The sequence below is a fragment of the Alosa pseudoharengus genome, unplaced genomic scaffold, assembly GCF_046254945.1.
Source record: "Alosa pseudoharengus isolate Yale_2024_CS ecotype anadromous, Long Island Sound unplaced genomic scaffold, YU_APseudo_1.1 YU_APseudo_1.1_scf_18, whole genome shotgun sequence".
Lineage (NCBI taxonomy): Eukaryota > Metazoa > Chordata > Actinopteri > Clupeiformes > Clupeidae > Alosa > Alosa pseudoharengus.
The window spans coordinates 11,604,386-11,616,885 of NW_027468650.1; the positions used below are offsets into that span (position 1 = coordinate 11,604,386).

Here is a 12,500-nt window from a genome sequence, read left to right on the forward strand (position 1 = left end):
ATAGATTGAAAAGGCCTGAATAAATGTACTACATTACCCTGGACCAATTTGTGGGTAGCAGGGGTCCCATAATCAACCCCTGAGATCATCACTGTTCTGTCTGGCCTAATTACACCTTTAAATAATATTTTTGCTCCAAGCCATTCGGCTTAATATGGCACAAATTAGCTCTCCCATCATAAATAAATGAGTACTGTTTAACAGGGGATTTGGCTTCCGATGGCCTGGCTTTTGTAAATGGGCATGGACTGACGTGTGAAACAGGTGAATGGTTGTAGTGCTCTACTGTAAGTGGTCTTGATGTTTTTTTACATCTGTGTTCTATTGTAGATAATGCTGGTCAGATAACACGAGTCCCCGTGTTCATCAAAGTCATGGACATCAACGACAACGCTCCTGAGTTTGCTATGTTTTACGAGACCTTTGTCTGTGAAAATGTTAAAGCTGGCCAGGTAATATATATTTAACACCCACAGCCTAGCTCAATGTGTTCATCGGGTAGACTATTTATAAGTGCTGTTTGACGTAATTTCACTGTATGTTAAGTACCTCTTAAATAGCATTAATGCAATGCAAAATGTAACATGGCTACAACATTAACCTAAGCTCACAGTATTGTATCGTTTGATGCTGCTGCATTAACTTGTCATGTTGCAATTGTCATGGGGCACTTAGAAAGCCATTAGCTTTGGCATGCACAGTACTGTGTATGGTTTGTGCATGTAGTAGTGGTTCATTTGCCTTTTTATTGCATCAAATGAAGACGACTAAAGGATGTTTAAACGCATTGTGCTTTACTATGTCATAAAAAAAATATATCTATAATGTCTCTGTGCTGTGCCCTCTCTCTCTCTTTTGCTCTATCTCTCTCTCCTCTCTCTCTCTCTCTCTCTCTCTCTCTCTCAGCTGATCCAGACCATAAGTGCTGTGGACACTGATGAGCCTCTGGTTGGTCACAAGTTTGTGTTCAGTCTCAGCACCATCAACCCCAACTTCACCATTGTTGACAATGAAGGTAAAACAACCACAACATTAAACAAATAAAACCACCCATAAAACACTAACATTAAATGCTGAATTTGAAATATTATGACTCTCTGTGGTTGCATCAGCCCATTGAATTGTATAATTTACTAATGTAGATCTTCTAAAGGGGCCCTTACTATCAAAACAGTATAGACCCTTTCAACAATAAAAACAAAAACAATGCTTGAACGTTCTATTTGGTTCCCAATCTACTTCCTCTGCATTAAGATAACATATGGAATGTTAAAACTATGATGCTAATAATGGAACTCTCTTGAAAGGGTCCATAGGCAGTGCAGCATATTAAATTCCTTAATTCTTCAGCTTTACAGTATTGTGTACTTTGCTTAAAGCTACTTCAAATAAAGTATGGTATCCTTCAAAGCTAATTCTAAAGTCTGTTCCCACTGAATTAATCCTTATTTAAATGTAAAAATTAATACGAGAGCATCTTGCAAACTATATCAACCACAACAAAACAAATGCATTCTTGACAGAAACAAATGCATTCTGGGAATTGTAGTGAAAATTGGACATCCTTCTCTCATCCATCCAGACAACACAGCACGGATCTTGACACGTCGCGGCGGCTTCAGTCGGCGGGAGACTAGCTCGTACACGCTGCCAGTGGTCATCTCGGACAACGACTACCCCATCCAGAGCAGCACCAGCACCTTGACGGTGCGTGTGTGCGCGTGCGACAGTCGTGGGAACGTCCAGTCGTGCAGCACCGAGGCCTTATTGCTGTCCGCCGGTCTCAGCACCGGAGCGCTGGTGGCCATACTGCTCTGCATTATCATCCTGCTCAGTGAGTAACGCTACAACACCCCCCGCAGTCACGCTCACTCACATGCACCATTACTAACTCCCAGCTGCTGCATCAGACAGAACAGGCTCGAGACCATCTTACTAAAGCAAAAAAGACAACATAATAAGATACAATTCATAATTTGGTAAATTCAAGATTAGATTACATTAGATTAGATTATATACTGTACAGTTAGATAAATATAATATAATAATAGAAAAAATAAATACATATTTTGTGCAGTTTTTGGGTGTTAGCAGTGCAAGGGCATTAATGAAACAGTGCAGGAGTAATGTAAACAGGTAACAGGTAGTTATGAAGATAACAGGTAAATGGTAAGAACAGGAAAATCAGGCAGAATATCTATAAAGCAAGAAGCGTCTGTGTGTCTGTCCAGATGTGTGCCTGTGGAACGCATATCTCGCTGACCGTTTGTCAGACTGATTACAAACTTGGCAGGTGTCTTGCTACGGGCATCAGTAAGTGCACTGCCAAATTTGACGTTGTTTGAATAAGAAATGCAAAAGATATCGTTAAATAGCCTATATCGGTAAAAGGAGCACACATTGGCTTTCGCCGCTAGCCACTCCCCCTCCCACACACCACTGTAGGACTGTAAGCTACCAGTGAGGATAGAAGCAGGGCTTTGGCAGAATTGGATCAGTGTAGGTTACACGGGTAAAAACTTAAGCGAGTGCAAGATAACTCCACGGATTTTGCAACAACATGCCAACATGCCAACACACACAGGTAGGCTATGCAGTGGCTCTTCAAAATGATGAAAAAAAATGATGTGCAATAAGCGGACACTTCGAATAGCCCAGGCTACTTTGGACTGTCTTTAGACTTTGAATAAGCACACGACAATTCAAACTGCAAGGTCCTAAATTGAAACGAGCGATGATGGTCCCGAATTAAAGAACGTCTCAGAATGCCACACATACAAAGCATAACCAGCGACAAGCAACGAGTGGCAGACAGAGTGTGATGTCACTATAGGCCACCAGAGACTGTTTTTGAGTCACACCGTTGCAAATTCCATATGATCATTCCACAAAATGGTTTGTTTTCTCTATCATCAAGTTATTCAATAGGCTAAGCATATAGCCTTGACTCAAAACAGCTGTTTTGATTATGATTATGATTGTCATTTTGATTTGTAAAAAATGTCACATGCAGCCATGCTTAAATTCTGCTCACTTCACATTTATTATATTATTATATTATCTGTAGGCCTACTCATTATTGAATGCTTACCTGGAATTATGTTTTTCCCTATCATCCTATTTTTAAAGCAGGCCTACCTGCAGGCATGTAATTGGGCTACAGGAATACCATGTTTGAACGGGCACTGCACTAGTACTGTACAATAAAATGAAAGGGACATAGACATGCATGCACACACAGGTCAGACAGGTCCCTGCTTTTTCACCTTGTGATCTAGGTATTGTTCACACTTAAGCATTCTTTAAACATGTTCATTGACTGCATTGCATGAAAACATTAATTGTGGTAATGGTATGGCCATAAAATATTGATATTGCACAAATAGTAATGTGAGTACAGATTGGACAATAGCATGTTAGCGACTGAAAACATACCGAAGTTAATCTAGTCAGTCTGTGTGAAAGCTCTTGTTGTGCACTGTGTGCACATGTGTGTCTAATGTGTCCATGTGTGTGCTTGTCCTGCTAAGTACTACGCCTGGTTTTCCTTTGTCCACTGTTTGTTCGATTTTCCTCTTCACTTGCTGGTTGTTTTGTTCTCCACAATCAAGCCATAAAAAATAGGTTGGCTGTTCGTAAGATCACTTAAGGTGCCATATAGCCATTAAACACACACACACACACACACACACACACACACACACACACACACACACACACACACACAGAGACATAACAAAACCTAGCAGAACTGCAACATCTTACATTATTAAATGTACAATGCATTCTTTTTAAATGGCCCTTTTCGCCTGGTCAAAGTAGGTCACCAGCAGTTTTCCCAGCTTCCTGAAATATTGTCTCTGATGCACAATATGGAACCACTGCCAGTCCCCAACAGCCAGAGTTAGCTTTCCTTTTCAAAGCCAAACAGAGAGGGAGAAAAGGAAAGATATGCAGAACTGTGTTGTACTTACAGTATGTTCAAGGGCATATCAATAAATCATGGGATGTGCAAAACAGCTGCTGAATGCAACTTTCTGACCAAGAATAACCACATTGAACCTGTAGCTAATCATCCATGTGTGTGTGTGTGTGTGTGTGTGTGTGTGTGTGCAGGGACGGATCATGGCTTGTGCCAAGTGAGCACGTGCACAGGGGCCCTGAGCCAATGGGGGCCCTCGGATTTAAAAAAAAAAAAAAGAGTTTAGGCTAGATTATGCCCGGTGCTTCTCTCTGTTAATTTGCAGCACAACTGAATGGTGTTATGCAACCGTGGACCGAAAGAAAACTAAATGTTTTCCTGATCAATAAATACTTCTTAATTCATAAAATATAGAGGCATAACATTAGATGGAAGTGGTAGGCTATGAGTGCTCATTCGATGTGTATGTGTGTTTGCGAAAGTGAAACTGACAAACTGAACCACTCGTGGGTAGGTGAATGAAGTGGATTCCTGCAATGTTCATAAAAACAGCATAGCGATTGGATAGCCTGATAAATCGCGGCATGTTGTAGGCCTAACAGTAGCTTATATTGTAGCAAATAGCCTATGGCGATGCCGATGACAGATTTAAAGTAGGCTTACATTTATTTCACTCGTCTTGCTGGAGTGAACGCATAATGTGGGCTGTTGCGCAAATAAATTAATTAGGGAGATGATCTGCATCTCCATTTACCAAACGCTATAGTTTTGCTAACATCTCCACTGTTAATGTGAAATATGTCTCCATGCAAGGTAGTGTCAAGCAGCAGTGAAGTGAAAACCTTATCATTCAGGTAGCCAATATTTACGTCACCTGAGTCAGACAGAAAACGGGCCCTGCTTGCTCTGTTAAAGTTTGTAAGCCCCTTCCAGACTGCGTGAAAAGGGTGTATTTAACAGCCAGAATTTCCTGGGGGAGACAACCCCGAACCCCCCGTAATATGATCAGCACCACCTCTCACAAAATACGATCGATCAACGTCCCTGCTACCGGTCCGTCAGAAATATGACAACTGTTTAATGAAAAAGGTTGGGAACCCCTGCTGTAGACTGTTTGGACAGCAAAGGGAGATTAAAGCCTAATAACAGAAACAGCTGCTGGAATTCATTTCTGTGTGGGCCTGAGTTATAATATGACATAATGTACTACATTTTCATTGTGTGAAATTGTGCACCAGCCTGCACAGCGACAGCAAAGAAAGACGCGCTGGCTGCATGCGCACGTCACGTGCATGCGCGCGCCGCGGTCGGGGGGGGCTTTTTTGATATTGTGCACAGGGGGCAATATCTGTTTAATCCATCCCTGTGTGTGTGTGTATTTTTGTTCATGTGCAGAATGTGAGAGTGAATGAGTCAGAAGCATCTGCTCTGAATACAGAGTAGGCTTTGTATCTGTGTTGTAGACCAGATCTAAAACATGCTGGGTACCTGTTTTTGTATGAAACTGGCTGCACGTGTTTGTTGTTTGTGTATGTGTGTACTTGTTGGATTTGGGAGTGAGATTGTGTTTGCTGTGTACGTCTGTGTGCACCCAGTGATACAGTATCTGGTGCCAATAAAGTATACTCTTTTTAAAAAAAAACACAGAACAGTCTTCCATTATTGATCCCAGACCATGACCGCCTTGCTTCACATCTCTCTCTCTGTCTCTCTCTCTCACTCCCCTGACAAGTCCAGCACTGACCCTGTGATAGCAAATGAGGTATTGACTGTCCAGGTCTACCTCACACTCTCCTTCCCTGCACCTGTCATGCGTATGTGTAATGATTGTATGTGTGTGTGTGTGTGTGTGTGTGTGTGTGTGTGTGTGCGTGTGCGTGTGCGTGTGTGTGTGTGTGTGTGTGTGTGTGCGTGTGTGTGTGAGAGGTTAGTTAGACCAGCCCCTAGACTGAAGCCCACCGTCACACCCCCTGATCGAGGTGTCATGGCATCATACTCATTATCCCGCTGTTTCCACCTGTCAGACACCACAGATCCCCCCTAACCTCCACCACCACCCAACCCCACCCTCATTTGGAGTGGGAGGGAAACACTGACATGGAACAGAAAGAAAGAAAGAAAGAAAGAAAGAAAGAAAGAAAGAAAGAGAAAGAAAGAAAGAAAGAAAGAAAACAAAGAAAAGAAAAACAGCAGAAATGCAGTGTATCACTGGCGGGTTTGCTTCAGAACAAAAGAGTTGAGGTTAACTTTGCCGGAGAATGACAATGACAGTAAACTTTGTTTGTGTGAGAGGGACAGCAACATGGCCATTGGGCAAACACAAGTGATAGAGGGGGAAGTGCAGGGAATTGGAAACTCCTGGTGGATGTTGGAAGGCAACTACAAGTTCCACAGTGTATTGTTGTGAGTGCTTTGAGATCTGACTTTGTGTTGTATTCGGAGATTGAGCGCATCGTCTACTTTATTGAGACTAACTATTCCCTTTGAAGACGTGATGGAGGAAGACTTTGAAAGGAAGAAGTATGCAGATCTGGTAGCAAGAGTAAGGGGATGTGGCTGGCAAGCACACACTAGATCAGTGGAGATAGGTGCCAGAGGCTTTGTAGCAAAGTCAGCTACAACACTTCTGTTGGATTTTGGTTGTCAAGGACGAAAAGAGCTGTAAAACAGGTTATCTCAGGTTGCTGAAAAGGCAAGCCAATGGCCTGAGGCACTGACAGACTACCTGGGATCATGCTGTAACCTGAATTGATTTAACCTGGATTAAATTGATTGTTTTGTCATTTTACTTTTAAACTGTTTGTCAGTGATGTGTTATACAAATGTAATAGCTATGCTAAAAAGGTGCTTTGAATTTGAACATGAGAACCAGAAAGAGAGAAGAGTAAACTGGACTGAGACAGTAGGCGGGTTATGTATAGAGGAGGACTTTCTAAATGGAGAAAGACTCCGTCTCTCTGCATCCCTCCTCCGTAGTGCTGCCCCCAGCACCACCTCTCACCTCGCTCTACACCTGCTCTCTTCTCTCTCTTCTCTCTCTTCTCTCTGACTCCTGACCTCCACAACACCCTCTCCTACCCTGAGCCCAGCCCCAACCCAACCAGGAGGGCCTGTAGGCAGGCTGACAGAGCCTCAAGCCCTGGCCTCCACCACCACCACCACCCCTTGCTGAGAGCAACAGCAGTGCCATCACCTCTCCTGCCCTCCCTCTCCCTTTTTTTCTGCTCTGATCTGCTCTCCTACGCTCACCCCCTCCCTCTCTCTATCCCTCCATCACTGCCCTCCCTCCGTCCCTCCCTCCACCCACTTGGTCTCCATCCCTCCTTCATAATTAACAGCTGAGTAGGAGGTAGAGAGGCGGCGCGCCGGCACCTGGAGAGCCGCGAGGCTCCACGCAGAGACCACAGCGTGAGCAGCACGAGCACGAGCGAACGGCTGCGTTCTCCGTCGGGCGGGGGAGGGAGGGAGGGAGGAAGGGAGGGAGGGGAAAGCACGGAGCTGCTCTCTCGCGCCAGTCTCAAGCTGATGTTTATGCCGAGACCGCTGCCGTTAAACTGAAGCATGCTGAAATTACCCAAAAAAGGGCAGGACCATACTCTAATAATCACCAATTCACAAATGGAAACAAAACAAACATGTATAGAAGAGATTAAAGCCTAAAACTACCATAGTTTACCACCACCACTACCACCTCTTCTGTTTATGGTGCTAGTGGTGGTGGTAAACTATGGTAGTTTTAGGTAGCGGTGGTAAGAGTGTAGTGGCTAGGGAACTTGGCTAGCATGCAGTTGCCACCAGGGAGACTGGACCTTTCAATTAGTATCTGTAAATTGCTTTGGATAAAAGTCTCACATAAATAAAGTGTCTCATTAAAATAGAAGCACACTAAAATTAATATAGTGTGGCAGAACTGTACTGAAACTAGCGAAGGGAAACCACAGTAAATCTGAACCAAAAGTAAATCTATCACCTCAGAAATGAATCACATATAAAATCAGAAAAACATAATTGTGCCACACAGAACATAACAGAAGGGAGTTTCTCTTCCTAATGCTCAGCCATTCGGATAAAAAAAGAGAATCATCTTAGCTACACACACTTTGGCATTTAGCATGACACTTTGTGCAAACTGTGCACAAAAAAACATTTTAGAAAAAAAGAGTCTTTTTTTTTCAGTTCACAGTTCCAACAATAAAAGCAGGCCAGTACTGCAGCGTGTGCTTCCAACAGATCTGACCTGTAGTCTTACCAACTGACTTACCTCTCAAGGGGCCGGCGTATCTTTGCTCTTCAGCAGAAACCCTCCTTTATATTTCTGTCGTCCTCTTATCCAGTGCAAGAGGGCCTTTATGTTACTGTGTGTGTGTGTGTGTGTGTGTGTGTTTCTGTGTGTGTGTGTGTGTGTGTGGACAAAGAGTGTGTCTGTATGTGTATATGTATGCAATTGTCTGTGTTTGAAAATGTGTTGAGTATCAAGGAAACAGATCAGCAAGATGTGCGAGCAGCACATGGGGGCTGCTCGGGAAATGTGGGAACTTGCGCTTTCTAAGACACGTGGCTCTTGGAGATAGACGAGAAAGACGGGGTAGCAGAAAGCGAGAGTGTGAGCGCGAGAGAGAGAAAGAGAGCCTCCTCAGCTGAATCTTTAATACTACAAGGTTATCGCTTTAGGCGCCACACTGACACTATCAGGCATCACGAGGCGTCGCTTGCCGCCGCATTCACTAAGATCTTAAGTGTGTGACACGCTTTTGAAACTCACTCCCCTGCACTTCCTCCTCAGCCCCTAAGTATTTTAATACAGTGCTGGTGGAAGCAGTTATCTACCCTCTCCCTTCTCTCTCTCTCTCTCTCTCTCTCTCTCTCTCTCTCTCTCTCTCTGTAGGAGTTGTCAGTTGTTTTTGTGTGTTGGTGTTGCATTAGTGCCCCCTGCCTTTCTAGAGAAACTCTGATGAAACATCTAGCAGTATTTCTACTCTTTCTTTCTTTCTTTCTTTTTGTTTTTCTTTCTTTCTTTTGTTTTTCTTTCAAATTCAAATTTAAAAGGTGCTTTATTGGCATGACAAATAGTTTGACATTTCTATTGCCAAAGCCATATTTTCCATAAAGATATCAGAATATGTACAGATATTGTCTTCTTTCTCTGTTTCTCTCTTTCGGTCTTTGTTCAGGTTCAGGCTAAATATTCAGCATGATTGCACCTCCTGCTCTACCCTCCTAATTCTCTCCATCACCTCTCTCTTTCTCTCTCTCTTTCTCTCTCTCTGTGCACAGTGATCGTGGTGCTGTTTGCCGCCCTGCGGCGTCAGCGTAAGAAGGAGCCGCTGATCATCTCCAAGGAGGACGTGCGCGACAACGTGGTCAGCTACAACGACGAGGGCGGCGGCGAGGAGGACACGCAGGCCTTCGACATCGGCACGCTGCGCAACCCCGAGGTGATGGAGGCCAACAAGCTGCGCCGCGACATCCTCCCCGAGATGCTGTTCCCGTTCCGCCGCTCCTCACCCATCAAGGACAACGCCGACATCCGGGACTTCATCAGCGGGCGTCTGGCGGAGAACGACTCGGACCCCACGGCACCGCCCTACGACTCGCTGGCCACGTACGCCTACGAGGGCAGTGGATCGCTGGCGGAGTCTCTGAGCTCACTGGAGTCGGCCGCCACCGAGGGCGACCAGGACTTTGAGTACCTTAGCCACTGGGGTCCGCAGTTCAGGAAACTGGCCGACATGTACATTGGCAAGGACACAGACAGAGAGGCCTGAAACGGAGACATCGAGGGGAAGGGAGAGGGGAAGAAAAGCCGTACGGAACTGGTCCACTCTTGTGTCTGTCAGAAGGGCCAGCCAATCATAATACGCTTCTCCACCCGGCCCTCCCTCCCAACACTCCACCCTCATATCGTAAATAAGGAGACTGGAATATAGCCTACTATACTCCACTTCAATTGACAGCGTAACCAGTCACTACTCTAAAGGAATTTTTTCGTGTTTCTTTTTTTTTCTTATTCTCTCGAAATCAGTAAAGATGCCTTCGACTTGTAGGAGTACCTTGTGAACAATGATGTGGAAAATGTGTTTTGTTACTACGGCGAGCGATAGTAGTCTTGTTACTATCTATGTTTATGGCAAAAAAAAGAAAAGAAATAAAAAAAATAAAAATAGGTTTTATCAAAAACTAAATTTGAAATAAGTATGTGTATAAAATGTTTTGCAGCTATGGGCATAATGTATACTATTCAATATCTTTGTTTTAAGAAGCAACGTACCTGTGACCAGTACAGTACAAATTCTGTCAAGATGTGGACTCATTTCAACTCATAGAAGTAGACATGTACAAAGGGAGTTTGCTGTGTAGAATTTCACACTCAAGTCATGTTGTTTGAATGCTGAGTCATGCTGTTTTATAATTATATTTTTATACTTATTTTAATAATAAAATTAAACCAAAAGTCTTTGGTCTTTTGTTCACCCACAATGTCTTTCAAACTCTTTTGTATAACCAATTATGGCAATCACTTCTAGTAGCCTGTGATTGTTACATCTGCTTGTTGTAATTGGGATGTATAATTATATTAGCTTAGCCATATAGAATTAACAAAACACAACCTAAAGTGTTTTAGTTGATTTATTAAGATGGATGTAGACTTTAATATTCTATGGAGATGTAACTGACATATTTCAGGACAGGCTGAATATTAATTGATTTCCAAAAACTGCATTGATTCATTTGTACTCTCTGAGAGTCATCCGTTTCCTCTGCGTTAGACTATTTAATAATTTCTATGGTCAGCACACATCAGTCCTCAAAGGGGCTCATCTAGCAGTGCTCTATGATCATAAAACCAATTTCTCTACCATTGCAGACTCTTTTTTTTGTATCTCTACCATTTTACAAGTCTCTAAGTAGGTAAAATCCTTGTCCTTGATGTGTTTTTTTTCATCATACTGTACTTCATCTATTCCTGCTTTGCAACTAAGCATCTTTTATTGAGTTCCAAGAACTCAGAACTTCTTAAGTGAAGCTCACATTTCTCTCCTGACTGACCACCCATGATGGACGCGCCTGCAATTACCTGAAGACAGTGTGTTTCTTTTCCAAACCTAAAAAAGAAAGGAAAGGAAGAAAGGGGGAAAATGTGCTGAATGGTACGTCTTCCAGCCGCTCTCCACATCCTCTGCGAGCTCCTCTAGAGAGCGCTTGTTTCATCAAACACTTGTGTTGCACTGAACGACTACTGAGGCGTCCCTTGCTGATTGCCGATCCGTGGAGCTCTGTTTCTGCAGAGATGTGTGTGTGTGTGTGCGCGTGAGTATCTGTGTCTGTGTGTGTGTGCGCACACATACGTGTGTGTGTCTTTGTGTGTGTGTCTGTGTGAAATTTGCTTTCCGCAGCAGGAAAAGTTAGATGTTTTTTTTTTTTTGTAAGAGGAAAAGAAGGTAGAGTGGTGGAGAGAGGTAAACTTTGTCCAAGCCTGTTGTTGAGTTCTTCTTAGTTTTTTGACTCTCCTTTCATGCAAAGCATTTCATAAGAAGCCCAAATTAATGACCATCTTAGGCTTTGTTGAAACTTGTTCAATAACTGGACAAACGACGCAGAGTGTTTTAACCACCCCCCCCCCCCACCCCCCCACACACACACACACACACACACACAAATACTCACACACCATCATTTCCCTCTAAATAGCCCAGTATCTTTGTATGACATATGAGCAGTGTTGCGCAGGGGATGGGGCAGGTTAATCCACCAGGGGATCTAGGCTAGGCAATACAGGTGCCCTACCATATATCTGCACTGGTGATCTTTTGTGTAAATCTCACACCGGTTGATGTGGGTGGTGGAGAAGATGGACTGCGGACCCAAAAGCCCCTCGTGTGTATTGTGGGAGCCCCTCGTGTGTAATGTAAATTCTGCTATTACCCTCTTCACTGCCTGTGATATATCAGCACTGGGGCTGCCAGGACTTGGGCTCCCACTTCTCCGTGATCAATAGCTCCTCACTGGATGGGTTTTCTTTTTTCACACGTTTTTATTCCTTCCCTGCTTTTCCGCACCCATCCAATTTATTTCACTCTAGATCTCTCTCTCTCTGTCTGTGTGACTCATTCGCACAAAGCATCATCCGCACGCATGTAGGACCAGAGCGCAGCTAATGATAGTATAGAGGTATGCATAATTCAGCCACTGCGGCAGAGCTCGCTTATCTATTATACAGCATATCTATAAATCATCGGTGTATTAGCTAATAGAGGCTCATCTAGCAGAGGAAGAGGAGGAGGAGGAGGAGGAGGCATAGTGGGAGCCAATCTGCGGAAGGGTGGTATTGGGGGGTAATCACGTTCTCTCATAAATATGAAACCTCACTTACTCATACATGTCTAATTGCCTCACTTACCTGTCTCTCTCTTTGCTGTTTGTCTTTCTCTCTGTCTGTATTTCTCTCTATTTCTCTCTCTCTGTAGGTGGATTTACATGGACCGTGTTTTTGTCATTCCTACTAAACTATTCCGATTTAGAAATGTGTGCCTTCTGTTTACATGGGCTACGTTCTATTCCGATCAGCTGCTTACCGGCG

General features: G+C 43.6%; 1 pseudogene; it reads left to right on the forward strand.

Moving 5' to 3' along the window:
* Positions 1-9,687, forward strand: part of LOC143131625 (cadherin-10-like) — a 17,995-nt pseudogene extending 8,308 nt beyond the window's left edge.
* The last annotated feature ends 2,813 nt before the right edge of the window (positions 9,688-12,500 follow it).